The sequence below is a fragment of the Cylas formicarius genome, unplaced genomic scaffold, assembly GCF_029955315.1.
Source record: "Cylas formicarius isolate icCylForm1 unplaced genomic scaffold, icCylForm1.1 PGA_scaffold_10__41_contigs__length_53128322, whole genome shotgun sequence".
Lineage (NCBI taxonomy): Eukaryota > Metazoa > Arthropoda > Insecta > Coleoptera > Brentidae > Cylas > Cylas formicarius.
In genome coordinates, this window is record NW_026844214.1 from 35,643,211 (window position 1) to 35,661,749 (window position 18,539).

General features: G+C 33.5%; 2 protein-coding genes across 7 annotated transcripts in view; one reads left to right on the forward strand and one right to left on the reverse strand.

The window, feature by feature from the left end:
* LOC132705608 (nephrin-like) overlaps positions 1–18,539 on the reverse strand; it is a 635,291-nt gene that overhangs the window by 241,962 nt on the left and 374,790 nt on the right. The gene's annotated exons all lie outside the window — the stretch shown is intronic.
* Positions 1–18,539, forward strand: part of LOC132705619 (uncharacterized) — a 146,105-nt gene that overhangs the window by 3,769 nt on the left and 123,797 nt on the right. The window lies entirely within an intron of this gene.

Consider the following 18,539-nt stretch of genomic DNA (forward strand, 5'->3'; position numbering starts at 1 on the left):
TATATATATATATATATATATATATATATATATATATATATATATATATATATATATATATATATATATATATATATATATATATATATATATATATATATATATATATATATATATGTTAAATAAACGATTGTTTTAAGTTTAGATTCAGATTCAGATTGGTTTTGTTGCTTAGTGTTTTGTGTGTTGTGATATAAAATTTAATCATAAAGCGATATACAACAATGTTACCTGTTACATGAAAGAATGGAGCAAAAACTAAACAAAACTGTTATAATATTTCATTTCCTTATTTGGTTAGCTTTGGCTCTTTCCTTCTAACAGATGAACAGATGATGATAACAACACTAAACAACAAAACAAATCTGTGCCGCTGTCTAAAATAAAAATAAAAAAGAAAATCACAAACCAAAAATGTACCGGGCTGTTTATTTTAGATTGAAAATTAATACCGAAAACTATAATTTAACTGTCAACAAAAACAGAAGTGTGGAAAGCAGTGGTTATGGATAAGGGTTACTTATCTGTAGCAATATATAATTCAACTGCAGTAGGAAACAGACCTGAAACAAAGCGAGCTTGTCAGCTGCGAAAACCGTCGCTATAACTTGTAATTAAAAAAAGTAATAAAGTACGAAATTGATTTTGAAAATAATGGTGTTTGGGATAATGATGCTGCAATATGTTACTGTTCAATATATCTTTTTTAGAGAGATAAAATAAAAGAAAACACAATACCGTGTTATCACTTTTGATATAGACACGGTGTTGCCGAAACAATTGTCATGTAAAAATAAAAAAAATTCGTGAAAATCTGAACTTTTAGTTTTTTTAGATTTTCATCAAGTAAAAGCCACGTCAGTTCAAAACAAGAAATATATTATCCGAGAAACAATTATACCACTGTTATTTCCATTTTATAAAAGAAAATCCAATAAAGAAAATTAAATAAGTGATTCTTTGGCAAATTTCAACACAACTGATATTTTGCGGGGGCACACGTGCATCTAAATTAATATTCAGGGCACGACAAATGCGATATGTTCTCATGGTTGACTTCAGAAATAAGTTCAGTGAAGTTCAACGAGAGAAATATCGGTGTAATTTGTCATTGACGGAGTCGACATTAGAAAACTCCCGCGCGTCTCAAATTTTCTCCCTTTTTTCACGTCCCATACTTTCGATTTTCTCCTCTTATGACGCGAAAAAATATTTTCTAAATTAGTTTCGCCCAGCCGTGCGATACATTTGCAAAATGTACATTAAGATTAATTCTTTCCATTACCATATGATAAACCAATCTATTTAAGTAAATAATTATAAAATTAATTTCTGGAGACCACAAAGTATTGAGTGGTTAGTTTAGTTGTAAATGGTTTGTTTGTGTTTTTCTAACACCAACATTTAAATTTTTCCTAAGTAAGATTTAAAAAGCAGTTTCTAATATCGTTTTTTTTTCCTTTTTATTGATTGATTACAGTTCACACTTGTAGTTGCTGGAATCCTGAATATCTTTCTAATTTGACGATCGATTGCACGCCAGTGTGAATATTTAAAATAATAAATAAAAACATACCGAAAACTTGAGGTAAGGAACGGGTGGCGAATTTTGAGTATTACATAATTCGGGCAATTTTAAAATTGCTACACCGCAGTAACGTACTAACTCCTTGACCCTTCCTTTCCTCGTCATTTTATACTTTGTTTTAATTTCGTTAAGTTTAAGGAAGCAGTAAAACTTCTTACCGACCTACCGAGAAAATTAAAGCAATAAAATGGTAGCAGGGAAAACGAAAATAGTTTTTCAATTAATTATTTTCATGAATTTTATATCCTTGAGAGTCTTTCGGTTTTCCGGTTGGTGAGACGCATTTCAACAATTTGTATTATTTTCGGCATTCTATTTTATATTTCCTATACGAGTGAATGAATAAGGGCAATGAGGAACGGTCGTTAAAATGCAACAGCCTAACAAAATTTATCTTTAAAAAAAAAAAGTTTTTATTGCTCTATCAACCCGGTCTTACCTGTATAGTGATCCTACAAGAAAGCGTTGTTTAATATAATAACAGAAAATTGCACAATTCTCTAAAAAATTAGAAGCAATAATATGATTTTCTGTTACATAAAATGTAGTGAAATGATACCTAAACAGGCCGGTGAAAACGACACCTTGATATCTTATTTCTAGGCTTAAATATTTAAGAAAGAGAATTGAAATATTATTAAATTTTATAGAGACTGTTTGATTTGTGTTTGTTGCAAACATAAGTAAGCAATTAAAACTAATAAAATGCCGTTTTTACAAATGAGGAAGTTGTCGTTATGATTGGGGTATATTTTAAATGTGTTCAAAATGCGCAATTGGCTCAACGAGTATACAAAACTAGATATCCAAATCTTCCTTGGCATGATGCAAGAATATGATGTGGTTTAATATAATTATTAATAATTAAATGAAGAAGACTTTAACGGACGAATAGACCATTGCTTTTTTGCATGACTAGGGAAAATGGAAACTTTTTATCTGAAATTGTTTCTGCAGATGAGGTCAATTTTAGAAGTGATGGAAACTTTAAACTGCATAATATACATTATTGGACCACAAACAAATGAATGCTAGTAATTAAATTCTTTTCTGAAGGAACGTTTATATAATATTTTGTTTATTGGCCTCATATCGGGTTGATAAGAACGACACGTGCTAACCGAGATCGTTTGTCTGAGTTGGCAGTCCTTATTTTGCATGATATTTGTGGAAGAAATTTATATGTTAACTCAATTCACCAACTTTCTTTGTTATGCATTAACATGTCTATCTAGTTGGATGGTCTTTGTGGATAATCTTCGCCACATTATCATACCTCCGGAAGAACCCGGTGTGCCTCAGTATAACTTAATTCTGGATGACACACAATTTCTGAAAATATCTTACCAATGATGAGTCACGTATTGTTATTTAGTTATTATTTAATTAATGTTCTCTCTGGGACAGGGTTTTGCCATTTTCGGGATGGAAGTCGCGATTCTAGTTGTGAGAGTGCACAGTGCGTATCATATGGTGCCTATGATCCCCAGCTAGTGTTATTATAAAATTTAATACCAAAATTAAAAAAAAAAATGGCGCACTTATTATTTATTATTATATTTGATTATATTATATTTAATGTTATCGAAGAACTAACCTATAAAATAAAAAAAAATCGGTTGCAAATACATACATACATACTACTCTTTTTATCATGTTCAGAAAAATATTTCTACCTACGGTGCCTTTTTCAACAGGGTGATACTTGCAACTTACAACTATTCTGAAAGTAAAGAAAAAATTCTCGCTCGACTTTAAGCATCCCGAACTCAGATACCCCATAGGTTCCTACACATGCATCAAATGACGTCCGCGATAAAGCTAAATACGGGAATACATCTAAACCGATGACATATTTCGTCCATCTAGCTGTGCCCCGTTTCCTCTTCACATGTTTTATCTACCACGCTCGGCTATTCTATTCAGATCTCAGTGATGGATGGAAAAGAACTCATAAATTTTAATTTCCCTCTAGAGTTTTCGAGATGTGAAATCTGTCTGCGCTTCTTTTTTACGTCCGCGTATGTCCCTGTGTGTGTTTATGACGTGTCATCCGTTAAGGATAGCGAAATCCTATGATTTTCACATCGTGTTTTCGCGTAACTCTAATGTGCATAACATTTTTCCGGAACCGGAAATTTTCGCATTTTCTTTTTGTTTCAATTTTAATGCGTGGCTGACAGTTTTTAGCTAAAACAATTTTTGCCAAAATGTTTTAAAAATAGTACACAGCGAGGATCAGTATTATGGTATTTTTCTCTTATTCTGGTACTATCGGTGCGTAGTAGAACAGAGTAATGCAGTGCGCAACTTGGCATCATACACAGACCACAAATCAGAGACATTTAACCAGAGGTTGGGAAACAAGTTGGCAAAATTTATAGAGACATGTAGTCGATATAAACATACCTTTATGTATTGGAACCAGTCGCTTGTGGCTATACGATGGGTTTAATATGATTTAATTGTAAAAGTAATGACTGAAAAATATTATATTATTATTATAATATTATAGGAATTACCAAAAAGATTGTTTCTTATCTTTCCTCATCTATCTATATATACAAAAATCAATTGCTTGTCGTTAGTCCCGCTAAAACTCGAGAACGGCAGAACGGATTTATTTTATCTTGGTGTTAAAATGTTCGTGGAGATCTAGGGAAGGTTTAAAAAGTGAAAAAAATTATAATAATTGCGGGGAAAACCCTAAAAACAGCCTTTTTCTATTTCCCATTTAAACGTTTTTTGTAAATAAAATGTTAATTTGAACTTTATTATTTAAATTCAACAGTGATAATATAGCGAATGCGACCAAATTTTATAGTCACAAAATGTAATAGATTATTAGTAGTACTGATTTTCAATTTGGTTGGCCTTGCGCGTCGAAAACCCGTCTTTATTTACGAGGGCAGCGCCAAAATTTGCCGGCCTGAATATGAAAGAAACAAAGTAGAGTAACAATTTTTTATTATTTTTCAATATAATCCCCCTTAACTTGAATAGACTTATTAACAACTCAATCAATTTAAAAAAATATTCTCTGGGTTTGTCTGTCAAATGAGCTAAAATAGCCTCTTTTAACTCAACTTCGTCGTTAAACCGCCGTCCACGTCAGTCCTTTTTCAAATATCCAAACAAATAATAGTCGCTGGGGGCCATATCTGGACTATAGGAAGGATGATCTATCTGTTGGAACCCACACTCTAAAATGGCAGCTTGTGCAACACCAGCAGTACGGACAGGGGCATTATCATGCAAAAGACGCACGCCTCTGATCAGTTTTCCTCGACGTTTTACACGTATGCAGTCTCGCAATTTATGTAATAGTGTTGCGTAATATTTACCATTGACAGTGGTATTAGTTTCTTTAAAATATATCAAAAGAATTCCTTCACAATCCCAAAAGATCGCGGCCATCACCTTTTTTGTTGACTGGCAGGCTCTGAATTTTCTTGGAGGTGCTTCACTTTTAGGACGCCACTCCATTGATTATTTTTTCGATTGAGTGTCGTAATAGAGAACCATAGTTTCATCTCCCGTCACAATAGTTTCTATCACAGGCTTCGGTTCCGACCCACAGATTTCCAAAAAAGACCGCGCACACTCGACACGGCGTTGTTTTTGAATAGCCGAAAGATTTTTAAGAACCCATCTTACACTAACCTTATGCATACCTAAATGATCATGCAAAATTCGACGGACACTTGTATCAGAAAGCTTAGTGGTTTCTGAGATTTCCTTGACCTTTAAATGTCGATCACTCAATACCACCTCTTCCACAATCGCAACAATATCTTCCGTTATGACCACACCCATTCACACTACAGAATACGAAGGAGAACTTTGGCCGTTCACACCATCCAGCCTTTCTTTTATAATTTTAGATGCTAACCCTTATTTTGTCAAAAACTTTGACTGCTCTATACTCAATTTGCGTTATGTGCGACATTTTTTCGCAGCCTACTAACATATATAGTTTAAAGAAGACAAAGTTTTATCGTGATACTGGAGCTGCATCTATGTCAAGCCGGGAACTTTTGGCGCTCACCTCGTATTTACGCACCACAAAACAAAACGAAAAATATGGTTTATGAGAAAGCTTCAAATTGATTAACAGACTGTACCATAACGGTGTGTGTCTGTCAATATCAAATTTATACCTTATAAATAGCCAGAATTTCAGGAAAACTGTGTTTTGTAAGTAAGCAACATGATGTGTCGAAAATAGTAATAAAACTTCATCCTTCATTAAAAAATGCTTTTTTATTAAATACAGATTCTTTTTGCTTGTTCTAAGATTATTTTATACAAAAGTTTATCGATTGAGGCAGTACGAAGTCTGCCGGGTTAGCTAGTAAGCTATAAAATCAATATCAATAATCAATAAATTTAAGATGGTATGCGCTTAGCTTAGATAATTTAGATTAAATCTTCTGTAGATCATGCTGTGAAATGCTCATTTAGAGCTTTTTCTAGTTATGATCCTATCACTCTATATTGTATTTTTAAGGCTTCCTTATTAAAGTCCACTAACTGATAGCATCACTGCATTCTTTACCAATAACCGTTCCTTCACCATCTCATTTGAATGATATAGTAGGTACCATCCTATTAAAGCGCTCTTCTAGAACGTTGTATTTGTTAAAGTTATATATCCCTCAATTTTGTACGCTTAAAACCGCAATTGAAAACCAAATGTATATTAAGATGCACTGAATTTTAAGATACAATGAACTATTTGTAATTTATTGATACACAGACATTTTTTTTTCATAATGCAAACAAGTACATCAGTTTTTCTCAAATATATTCCAATTTGTGAATAAGTCCTGGTATATTTGGTTTTTTGAATACCACCTTCAGTCTGAAATCGTATTAACCTTGACCTTGAGCAGCGAGTATCTAGAAAACTTGCGAATTCGATGCGATCGAATTTGACCAGAGAATTAATGTTCTGTAGTTAAATATTTACAAACTTTTACATAAAATATTAAATAATGCGTCCATCAGCGACGCTGAAGGAACGTACAACAAAATAAAAAATGGATAACAGCCGTAACGCAACTTGAAATACAAAGTATGAAAAATTGATCTTCCTATAACAAGTTATATCTCATTAATGTAACGACCGTCACGGAATGAAATGGAAATTTCAAACGCAGCTGCACTGGGAAATGTGTATGTCACCTGCTCCATGTAATATGAATATTTCCATGATCATGAATAATGATTTTCCTATCCATTAAGTTGTATGGGCGAATATATATTCATAACACATACGTAATATTTGGCAAGTGTTTACGGAACGGACCGATATATTTGCAATCTGCTTCAGGTTCTACGAAAATCAGCGCTGATAGGATAACCCTTATTTAAGGATGATTTACACTCTTTTTCTAGTAAGATCACATTTATTTGACATTTGAAATCATCGCAATGGTTGGAACCAGCTTTTACAGACGTTGTGCACGAACACATCAAAAAAATCTGCCGAGCGTGATAGTATTGAAGTATGACTATGGGCTCCGTATCATATGTATTTTATATCAGAATGTATCCATAGGTATGCCATATTTGATTGTTCTCTAACAAACAATTTTGAACTCATTTAAATTTGCAATAACCCTGATTTTTTATAAACCTGTTTCTAAATCAGCCGCAGAACAATAATACAGAAATAACTTATGGATGAATGTGTAGATAAATTGCCAAAATATACGAAAAATTCTTTGTAGAAATTAATATTACTATGGAATAAACAAGAGATGCTGAAACTGTCTTGCGATCACAAAGCAATAATTTGTGAAAGATCGGACCAAAAAGCACATTCTAAGTTCTCGTGACTCGAATACCCAAAATGTTGCGAATTATTGGCGAGGACCTCCAAAAGGCGCGATGACCATGAGATTTTTTTACCCGACTTAACTGAATCGTAAAGTTAATATTTCTGAGATAGGGTTCTATATCATCATCAGGCGTGCGCAAATATAGTATGCCACACGTTTATAAGAACGAATATTCGGAGAAGTTAAATATTTTGTCTGGTGTACCCCAAGGTTCTATTCTTGGCACATTACTATTTATTATTTATACAGCTGATATTTTAAAGTCTCTGAAGATTTCTAATGTTGTGGCATGTGTGGGATGATACCTAATTATACATTTCGTTCCACTCTACCAGATATCTCAAATTCTTTAAATCTTGAACTTGAACTTGTTCTTGAAGTCTTTGTTGAATATAATCTAAAATTAAAGAAAACAAAATTGTTGGCTGTAGGTATCAATACCAAGCTTTTTCAGACTGAAAATCGTTTTTACAAACAGGTAATTTCATATATTTCCCCTATCTGAACCAGTTACAAAATTTTTTTAGGCAGAACGCTTGTTCTCGTTTGATTTTTAATTTATAGGCATAATCATCATATTTGTGGGTATAAAGGTAAATACAATTTGGGTGGAGCTGGGGTGACGGTTTGTGAGTTTGGAATGTTACTTATGTTTATTGTTTTCATTATTTGGTGGTTAAGCAACCTAATTGTTATTCTCAAATATAAATATAAAGTGTAATTATTGTTTCGGTGGTGTAGTGTGCACGCCTGTTATTGTTATTTATTAAGTTCTTGAAACACTCGTTTATTAACCACTCACTCCGATCTGCTCCGCTCGTTCCCAAGAAAAGTGTCGTTTACAAAGTTTATAAAGTGTAGTTTATAAAACTTTTTCCATAATATATTATTTTTAGGTAAAAAGCGTTGGACAGTAAGAATGTATTAAACTGTTAGTACAAAAGTTACTTATGAAAATTATCCACTTTTGCATCTGATTAAATCTTATAATATTTAGCACGGAAGAAGTTCGGGTAGCACTCTCTCTGCGTCTTTTAAAGATACCCTATATACACGTTGAAATACTAAAACATTATGCAAATAAAAAACACAGGACCAACAATATACCTCGCACATTACTAAGAATTATACAAAACCAAGGATAAATTAGCATCCGCATCGAGCAAGAGCTAAACGCGGAAAATTTATGGAGATTTCGTCTATTTTCGCGTACATGCAAATTCTATTAGGCAACCCAACATTTTATTCAGTTACAACGCAAAAGTGATATTAATATGCCAATAGACCGGGCGAAATTATAATACACAGCTGAGCTAATCGGCTGCTAAATTGGAGTGAATAACGTGTAAGTATTTAAAATATTGCCTATTTGATTTCGGAAAATATATCTACCGATTCATGATCTTAACTTATATTTTGCAGATCTATGAATATAACGGAGAGCGCTTGCTTTTCTCTTGCAACTATAATATTTTTAAAAAGCACTTTTTTGCAAAAAGATTAGTTACTATGTTTTACCAGGAAGCTTTTCAAAATTGAGTTTTTACATTAGTGAAATCAAAGGAACGTATACTTGGTCCAATATTGTAAATCCAATTTTCATGACTATGGTCAAAAATTCGAACTTAAAATGCGTGGACGGACGGACCAGTGGTGTGGTGAAATGGTATATTTTACAAGAATTTGGATAAACTACACTTTACTCATGAGTTTATTTAGGCATGTGCGGAGCGCAGCTGAGCATACTATACTTTTTCTGAAACGCTACATTTTTGCAAAACAGCGGGAATACATCTACTGAGTAACGTCAACATTCCATATCAGTATTTAAAATCTACGAAAAATACCTGACCGCTCTCAAATCTGTGACTTCCTGTGACCTTTCGGCTGTTCTGACGAGGGTTTAAACGTTTATTCCTGCTTTCCTTCAATTTTGGTTGGTTGGTTGGTAGTAGGGGTAGGTAGTATTTATCAATGCTGAGAATATGTCCAAAGAATACCGATCTCCTTTTCTTAATTATGCTTAGTATCTCTCTTTCTTGGTTGTTGCGCAGTAATACGGATTCATTAGATACGAGTAGATACCATGCTCTGTCCACAATATTCTCAACATACGAAGAAATATCCTCATTTCAGAGGCTTCAATTTTCCTTAATGTCTTTTATAGTAAAGGACTCCATTCCATGTAAGAATACAGAATCAATGTAGCACTTAACCATACGATACGCGATACGGCTATTTAACACTAACACTGTGTTACAAAAGAATTGCTTCACGTTGACAAAAGAGCTTCCGGCATCTTCGATTCTGGCTTTATCCTCTGCATCCTGGTCCAAAGCAGCAATTTAATATGCGGACGTCATCAGACATACAAAAACGTCTACCTACAGCGCACAAACACCATTGGAATTTGTGGAATTTTCATTATGTTTTGTGGAAAATTATGAGAGAACGATGATATTCAGCTTATCAAACCACATATTTAAACATCTTATTGTTTAAAAGTTAAATCACTGTCTCGAAAACCGTTCGTTAAAAATGTTAAGGCGTAAGGATGTTACTTTATAATATTGCTTAAGCTATAGAAAAAAAAAGTTTATAACGGCCTATTTTTTGTGGTTCATACACTAAACCTACCAAATAAAATATCTCATTCAATATTAATAATAATAAAATCTTAGACCTAACATCCAAATTATTGTCAAACAACCCAATTACCACTCCAGTTAAGCAGATTTGGAAATGAAATTAAATTTAATAGTATTTCAAATAAATGCTGAAGTTTTCCCTGTCCAAGCTCGGATCCCTATAGATTCATTTTCTCTCTAAACAACCAATCAAATGTAAATATTATTATGAAGGATATTTTTAGCTTGGCAATACATGACAAACCAAAAATGTCAATCAAATGTATCCTTGTCTTTATATGCGAATTTGCGATTATCTACAGTTTGGAACCCATCAAAATTAACGACAATTTGGGTTCTATTGAAGACGTCAGAAGACCACAAGATAAAGAAAGAGCATTTGATGAGGCAAACTATGACACTCTGGACTATATCCAGTATGTAGACAGTGAGTTTACAAATGGTCTAAGAGGGAAGAAGAATACAAAACTATGGGATCACTGGGGAAAATGGTCTGAATGCAGCGTCACATGCGGTGTCGGAAAAATGGTACGATGGAGGCATTGCGTATCTTCTGGTTGTGCGACTGGTGAGAAGGAGGCTCAGATTAAAACATGTACACAGAAACCATGTCCGTAAATTTGTACGTCGTAAATCGAGCTTATATGAACGAACATATTTAGGGATCGCTCATTTAATTCCCAATTTAATTGCTACAGAATATTGCAAGGAACATTTATTTCTGAATAGTAGCATCGAATATGTCAAATAAAAACAATACATATAAGAGGTGTTTTTTTTTCGGTGTATAGAACTTTAAGTTGCAATAAAACAACGATTGACATGAATTTTATTTATCCGAAAGATAATCTTGTGGCATTACATTGTAAATATCATTTCTGGCATATGACCGCCACGGCTGGCGCGGATGTAGTCCAATCTGGACGTCCAATTTTCGATGACTTTTTCCAACATTTGTGGCCGTATATCGGCAATAACACGGCGAATGTTGTCTTCCAAATGGTCAAGCGTTTGTGGCTTATCCGAATAGACCAATGACTTTACATAGCCCCACAGAAAGTAGTCTAGCGGTGTTAAACCACAAGATCTTGGAGGCCAATTCCAGGCCAGGTCTAAAACGTGAAATTAGGCGGCCACCAAACGTGTCTTTCAATAAATCGATTGTGGCACGAGCTGTGTGACATGTTGCGCCGTCTTGTTGAAACCGCATCTCCTGGACATCATAGTTATTCAATTCAGGAATGAAATAGTTAGTAATTATAGCTCTACACCGATCACCATTGTCTGTAACGTTCTGGCCATCATCGTTTTTGAAGAAGTACGGACCAATGATTCCACCAGCCCATAAAGCGCACCAAACAGTCAGTTTTTCTGGATGTAACGGTGTTTCGACATACACTTGAGGATTAGCTTCGCTCCAAATGCGGCAGTTTTGTTTGTTGACGTAGCCATTCAACCAGAAGTGCGCTTCATCGCTAAACAAAATTCGCTTATGAAAATCGGTAACCAAGGCAAGATCCTTTCGCAAAGTTTTCCATAAAGTGGATGGACACAAATCCGATTCCTGTGCTCGATGGCGGATGGACTCATTCGGGTCTTCCTCATTTCTACGCTCTACAGCAGCAATAGCTTCTTCTGTACGCACCGTACGGCGTCTCTGGGGATGCGAGTTATCAATAAGAGTAAACGTCGAATTAACTGCTCTGATGGACGATTTTGTCGACGATAAAATGGATGTAGTGCGCGATACGTATTCTTCACAGAACCATTATTTTCGAAATAAAATTGTACTATTTGCAAGCGTTGTTCAGGCGTGAATCTATTCATGATGAATTGCCAAACCAAACTGAGAATAAATCACTTGGCAACTGTTAAATCGGTCGCCATCTTGAACAGTAATGCCAACATAAAGTTTTATACATCGAAAAAAAACACCCATTATAACGGATGAATTATTTTCATTATCAGGGCCTGACTGCTATTGAAAGGATCAAAATTTTCATATATAAGGTTAACGATACGTGAAAAACTTTCCTGCTATTGAGATTTATGGGGAAAGATGTCCCTTATAAAAAGTTCTGCTATAGGAGGTTTCGAAGCTTTTCCGAATCTTATATTAAAAAATGAAATAATGAGAATTGTTACGGTTGAAACAATAATGCTAACTTTAATCAGAGGTTTGGAGCGATCGATTTTTTTCGGTAGATATGGACGTTCTTCATCCGTTTTCATCACGTCAATTAATATATTCGTGTTGATTTTTTTTTATGATGTATTAAAAACTTGTTTTTACTCACGACTAAAGTGCTTATGAAAGTGCTCCTAAGCAACAAATGATATAAACGAAAAAATAAGAACTGTAACAAAATTTTAATAGGTTATTGCATCAACTATAGTTTACAGTTCTTATACTATAACGTCGCCTTCTTTTTAATGACGTAAGACTTTAAGGCGAATGCAGAATCTGCGTAATTTTCGCCGTGGAATATGATGTCCTATAACAAGTCAATGGTTTAAGATCGAATTGAATTAGAGATTACAATTGCAAATTTATATGTAATTCAAATTCTGCGTGTCGAAGAGTGCATTATTTCCGCATAGTGGCGGCTGGTTGCGAATTTCTGTAGAATATTAACAAGGTTGCTGCAAGGAGACTTATAGAGAATTATATTGGCCAGTGGCTTTGCACTGCGAGGTTTAAAGTGATGGTGTTTTGTATTTAAATTTTATTTCAACGCTCACATAATATTCCACAAGTACAATCCTGCGAAATTAACTTTGATCAAAAATCAGCAAATCATTTAAATCCCTCGAGTTACCAAACCGGAAATGTTTTATATCGGGGGACGTTTGTTGGGTATCTTTACAACGCATTAAACAGAAAGCTCATTTTTTAGAATCCCGGAGCATGCAATAAACTGTTAAATTTTTATAAATTGCGCGTGAAGGATTTATGAACAGCGTGTGTGAAAGACAGAAAAGTTATTCGCACGTTCAGTAAGCTCGCACGTTTTTACGTTATTCTCTTGCGTTTATAAAATAGGTGAAGAATGAGAAGGAATGGTCAGATTAAAAAAGAATTAAAACAAAATAGACTCAAATACTTTTTGGGATATTAAACTAATGCAACTAGATCAGGGAAAGTGCGCTATTTTCTTAATTTAATATACAGGGTTTTTGGAAACTGAGTTCGTAAACTTGGAGTAAAGATTCAACATGGTAAATTGACGGTAGTAAGTCATGTAACAAAAATTCGAAATTGTAATGTTTTCCGAGTTATAGGTTGTCAAGATTCATTTTTTTTTTATTTTATTTTTAACGTAGTGGGGTTCACTCTTAACGAAATAAGGTCATCGTTGCAAAATAAAAGTATTTCAGAAATATGTCACTAGAGGGCAGTTATTTAGACTGATATTTCAAAATAGAACAGATTGCCTTAAGCCGATTCACAAAATTTAAAAAATCGTTACTCCTGTTTTGAGTCGATAAGCGTTATCGTTTAGCCACAAATAGACTTTTTTATTTTCGGCCCGAATACACCGCGCTTCTAATTTACAGAAAGGTGATAGTGGATATCGCGATATACATTTCTGTTACGGAAAAGTAAGTGGAAATGCAGGCCAACCTTCTTAAGGTGCAGGCGACGTGTACTCAATTTTTAAAAACAGTATACTACAAATTAAGAAAATGAAAAAATGGCATAATTCAATGCTATAATATGTTTAATTTAAGTAACATAAATACATTTACCATTTTCGAAAATAAAAATTATTAATAATAATTGGAAATTAAACAGTATAAAGCTAATTACAATTCATTTTCAAAAAGCACACCGTTCATTTCTAAACATTTTCTTATACATTTTAAAAAATGCTGCCGAACAAGCCTATTTCTAATGATTTCGAAACCGTTTATTATTTTTGTCGTAGATCATTCATTATATAGGTTATAAGTGTCCCCAAAAAAGAAGTCCACTGGATTAAGGTCTGGTGGGCGAGGACCGCCCCAACCTATCTATCGATGTTCAAATGCTTGATTTAAATACCTTCGTACAGCCAATGTAAAATGGGGTAGAACGCCATCTTGCATTAACCATATGTTTTATCTCCATGGCAAGGATACCTGTTCCAGCAAAACTGGTAGTTCCGCTTGGAGGAATTGCAAAATACATTTCCCCGTTAAGTGATCCATTAAAGAAATGAGGTCCTATAATCGCTGCCCATGCGTTGATGTTTTCCTTCGATTTGTGCATGTGGATTTTCAATGTTCTATTGATGCATATTTCGAAAATTTACATAGCCATCACGACTGAATGCAGCCTCGTCAGTGAACAAAATGACATTTAAGGATTGCGGGTAATTTTGAATTTTTCCTAAAATTTGATTGCATAAAATTACTCTCAATTGCTCATCATCCTCATACAGTGGTTAAACCCTTTCAACATGAAACTGTAGAGCAAGCAATTCTTTCCTGCGCAGCAAGTTTTCTCGTATTGATTGACGGGTCAGCCTCCACATATTATCAGGTTGGAATGATCCTCTTTCACCAAATCTTCTGTGTATGTTGATGAATGTCTTAGCAGATAGAACGTTTCTATGGGGACATGCCTCGATACAAAGCCGTCGTGCTTGATCTGCATTTCTATTTGCTCTTCCGTAGCAAAAATACTTTTTGCGATATTTAGTAGATATTTGAATATTCCTTGTGGGTCATCACAGTAGCAGTTGGATAATTCGCTCTTGTAATAGAAACTAATTTTGAACGGATTGTGAAAATGACTTTTTTTATTAAGTCCTATTAGTTGAAATCTCATTTAGATACACGTAAAATTCGAGCCGAGAATAAAAAATCTATTCCCGTCTGAACGATAACACTTATCGACTTAAAACAAGAGTAATAATTTTTGACGGTTCGTGATTCTGCTTAAAATAAAATACAGGGAAAATAAAAAATATGTTTTAAGTAAAGTGCTCTCTAGTGACAGATTTCTGAAACACTATTATGATTTTTATTAAATCAAAAAAATCAATTTTTGACAAGCTAAAACTCGGAAAATATTATGATATCGTTTTTATTACAGGATTTACCACTATTATTTTACCACTTTTAATCTTTCTTCCAAGTTTCCGAACTCAATTTCCGAACACCCTGTAGTGAGCTAAAATGTCGATTGAATAAAATATTTCGGTAGTGTTGCATAACCCTTACAGCCAATAAGAAATAAGCTTACGAACTGAAACTCAAAATAAAATTTCGCACGAAAATCAAATACTCTTGTGGTTTTAAGCATTCCTGGCCGGTCGAAATAATATAAACCTTTAAGGATTTTACTAAAAAGAAACTCCAGAATCTTGGAATAAAATTGAGGCTTAATGTGTTTATTTTAACAAATCTTTCACCAGTAATTAGTAAAGAAAATTTCGTGGCAAACGCAACTATTATCAATGAGCTGCATTACTCCGAATTCAGGTATCTCATTATAAGAATTTGGTAGGCATATATACTGAAATGGTTCTTGGATGTTGAAAGACTAAAAAATACTATTGCCAGTTCAAAACAACATGACATTTTAAAAATTTTATGCTGTTATGATGCAAGATTTTATAGATATTGTTAATAAACCAGAGAAAATGATTACATTACTTTTACCAATTAAAATTTTCTTTTAAGTGACACAAAATATTTTAATTTACAACAGCTGTGCACAAAATAAAACCGTCTACGTACTACTAAACTTTCAGATGATGTTTCAGTTAGAAACATAGGAAGGAAATCACTTGTAAATTTTGATACTTTCAACGAGTCTAACTTGCAAATTAGTAATGAATAAATTAATCGAAATCTGACAAACAATATCTAAATAGCAATAAACATATAACATTACAAATTTACAACAGGCTTTTATAAATGTATTAAGAAGGATCGAAAGAAGACAACATTTTGGAGGAGGGGCCTAGAGAGACAGTCTGAAAGTTTGTCTTTGACAATCCTGATGTTTATAATGCTCTACGAAAATTCACACAATCGTGCACTGATGAAGTGAGTGCAAAGTGTCATTTTAAAAAGGCAGATTCATTAGACACTTCGAGGCTTTCCGCTAGTTTTGTTACGGGTTGGGAGCGACCTGATATTTTAGTTTTACAACAAATTACCAAAAAACTAAAAAATCGTTTTTTAAACAGTCGCTTCACTTGTACCTAAAGAAATTCGTGACTAAAGCGTAGTTGTCAAAACGTTCTCTGTAGTTGTTAACATGGTGTTGTTTTGGAGTTGCTATGGTGCATGCTTTTTGAATTTTTACCCACAGTAATAGAATGAAAGTTAATTATATACCATTTTGTTTATCGTGGTAATCAGTAAAAATAACTTCAAGATCAAGGAACAAATACGGTAACTAACATTGTTCTATCGTGCTAAAAAAGTGTTCTCTGCACAAAACTTTCGGTATCCCTTCTGTAAATGATAACAAAAGATCTTTGTTCTCAAAATTATAGAGAAATGTATTCAAAAGGCACCTGTTCACAGAGGTAATATTTGATAGCATCTAATCCCCAAAATACCATAGATAACGTTTAAGACAATTAATTACGCATATCAATTTCGGTATTGTAGATATCGTTATCAAATACAACGTTGCAACAGAACGATACATGATTAATATGTTAATTTATTTAGCAGTAATTTGTATAATTCGTACATGGCACGATATTTCGCAGAAGCATTCATTAATGCGTACATATTGCAAATAACAGATGTTTGTCAATTATCATCAGCACGCTGTGTTGGAAACCAGGATGGCAAGAGGATAGGACGTTGGCGAATATAATAATTTTTCCCTCGTGGAATATTCTCAGTAAAAATTATATTCAATTTCGGAGGGCCTGGTGGCATTTAAGCGTCACCGTCGACAAACAAAAAATATTCCGTCGTATCCTGATCGCTTCCGGCTGGTTAAATATTGATTATTCTAAAGCTAGAATATATACGTTTTTTTCATCCCCTCGTGACGTTAGGGCTTTGTTGGCTATGCGTTTTATCGCTGTCTTATTTGCAAAAGGACAAAGTTTACGAATTTCTCACTGGTACGTATTCATTCAAATGTAATTAGCTCGTTTAGTTTTAGTTTGGATTTATTTGGATCTCTGTTATAGTCCACAACACAGTCTTTTTGTTTTCTCACTAGTAACCTTTTGGGAACTGGTGTCTTCTTAAGCCGACATGTCCAAAGTTTTCATCTGCGAGCGCTTCATAAGGGTAAGGGTTTGAAGTGGTGTGTCAAATTTTATTACAAATTGTTAAATTTCGATATTTAGCAAGTGTTGATCAACAAATGCCCTACAAAATCGAAGGTTTGGAACGGATCGATTCCAATGAAAATTTGTCTACGAGATGAGACAAATAAATTACTATTATTTATCATGATTTATGAGAAATTTTACTGTAAATAACTCGATTAACCCAAATATAAAATTATAAGAACCAAAACCAAATCAATATTTTGTAATCACTTTTTCACTGCCGTTACATGCACAACTGCATCTAAAATGCTGCGGCTGCACATTTTAACATCAAGAATTTACTTAAGGTTTTAACCATAACAAATTATTTAATCTTTTATAATATACACAGATATAATTTAATCCTGATAATAAACTCACAGCTAGCTATTTGATCTATGCAAGAAAGCTTGCACAGCAGGTTTTTGCAGTACCGCGTTCTGGAAATTTCGATTTTATGGTAACATTTTTTTTATTACTAACTGTAAGACAAGCGTGCTATATATGATAGATTGAAGCATTTATCTGTTCAAATAAAAACTACGCGAACTCAGAGAAAAAGAATTGAAAACTTTTTTTTATGACATCATGTCAACATAATTTTATATATGTAACTTTAATTACCTTAAGAAGAATAAGCCAAGTCAATGGTCTTGGAGTTTGACTTAAGTCCGAATTATGCCATAAATATTCTCACCGCACGAGCATATAGAAGCTTAGGTTTTGGCTCTAGATTTAATGCTGATAATATGAAAGCTAGATATGGTTTCCTGTTTATGTGCAAGCAGACAACACAGAAAAAATCCCGAAAAAAATTCTATGAATTTAGACTAAGAATTCTTAAAGTAAGTGGTCATACCAACTACAAAGGCCACATTCCGATTTTTAGGTTTTGCATTTAAACCAATTAGTTGTGTCTTTGACTGTAATAGGTATTTATTATCGAAGTTAAATTTTACGATATCGAATATAGAACCAGATCTATAGATTTATTTCATTTAGTCTTTAGAGCAACAAATTATGGTTTGCATAGCCCCTGTTAGAAGAATTTACAAAAATTGAAGAGCAGGTTAAAAATTATCAAACGTTGATTCTTCTTCTATTCTTTTATGTGCAATGTATTTTATATTTCTTCCTGATGTATTAAATTTTCTAAAATGGTGAATACTCAATTATTGCA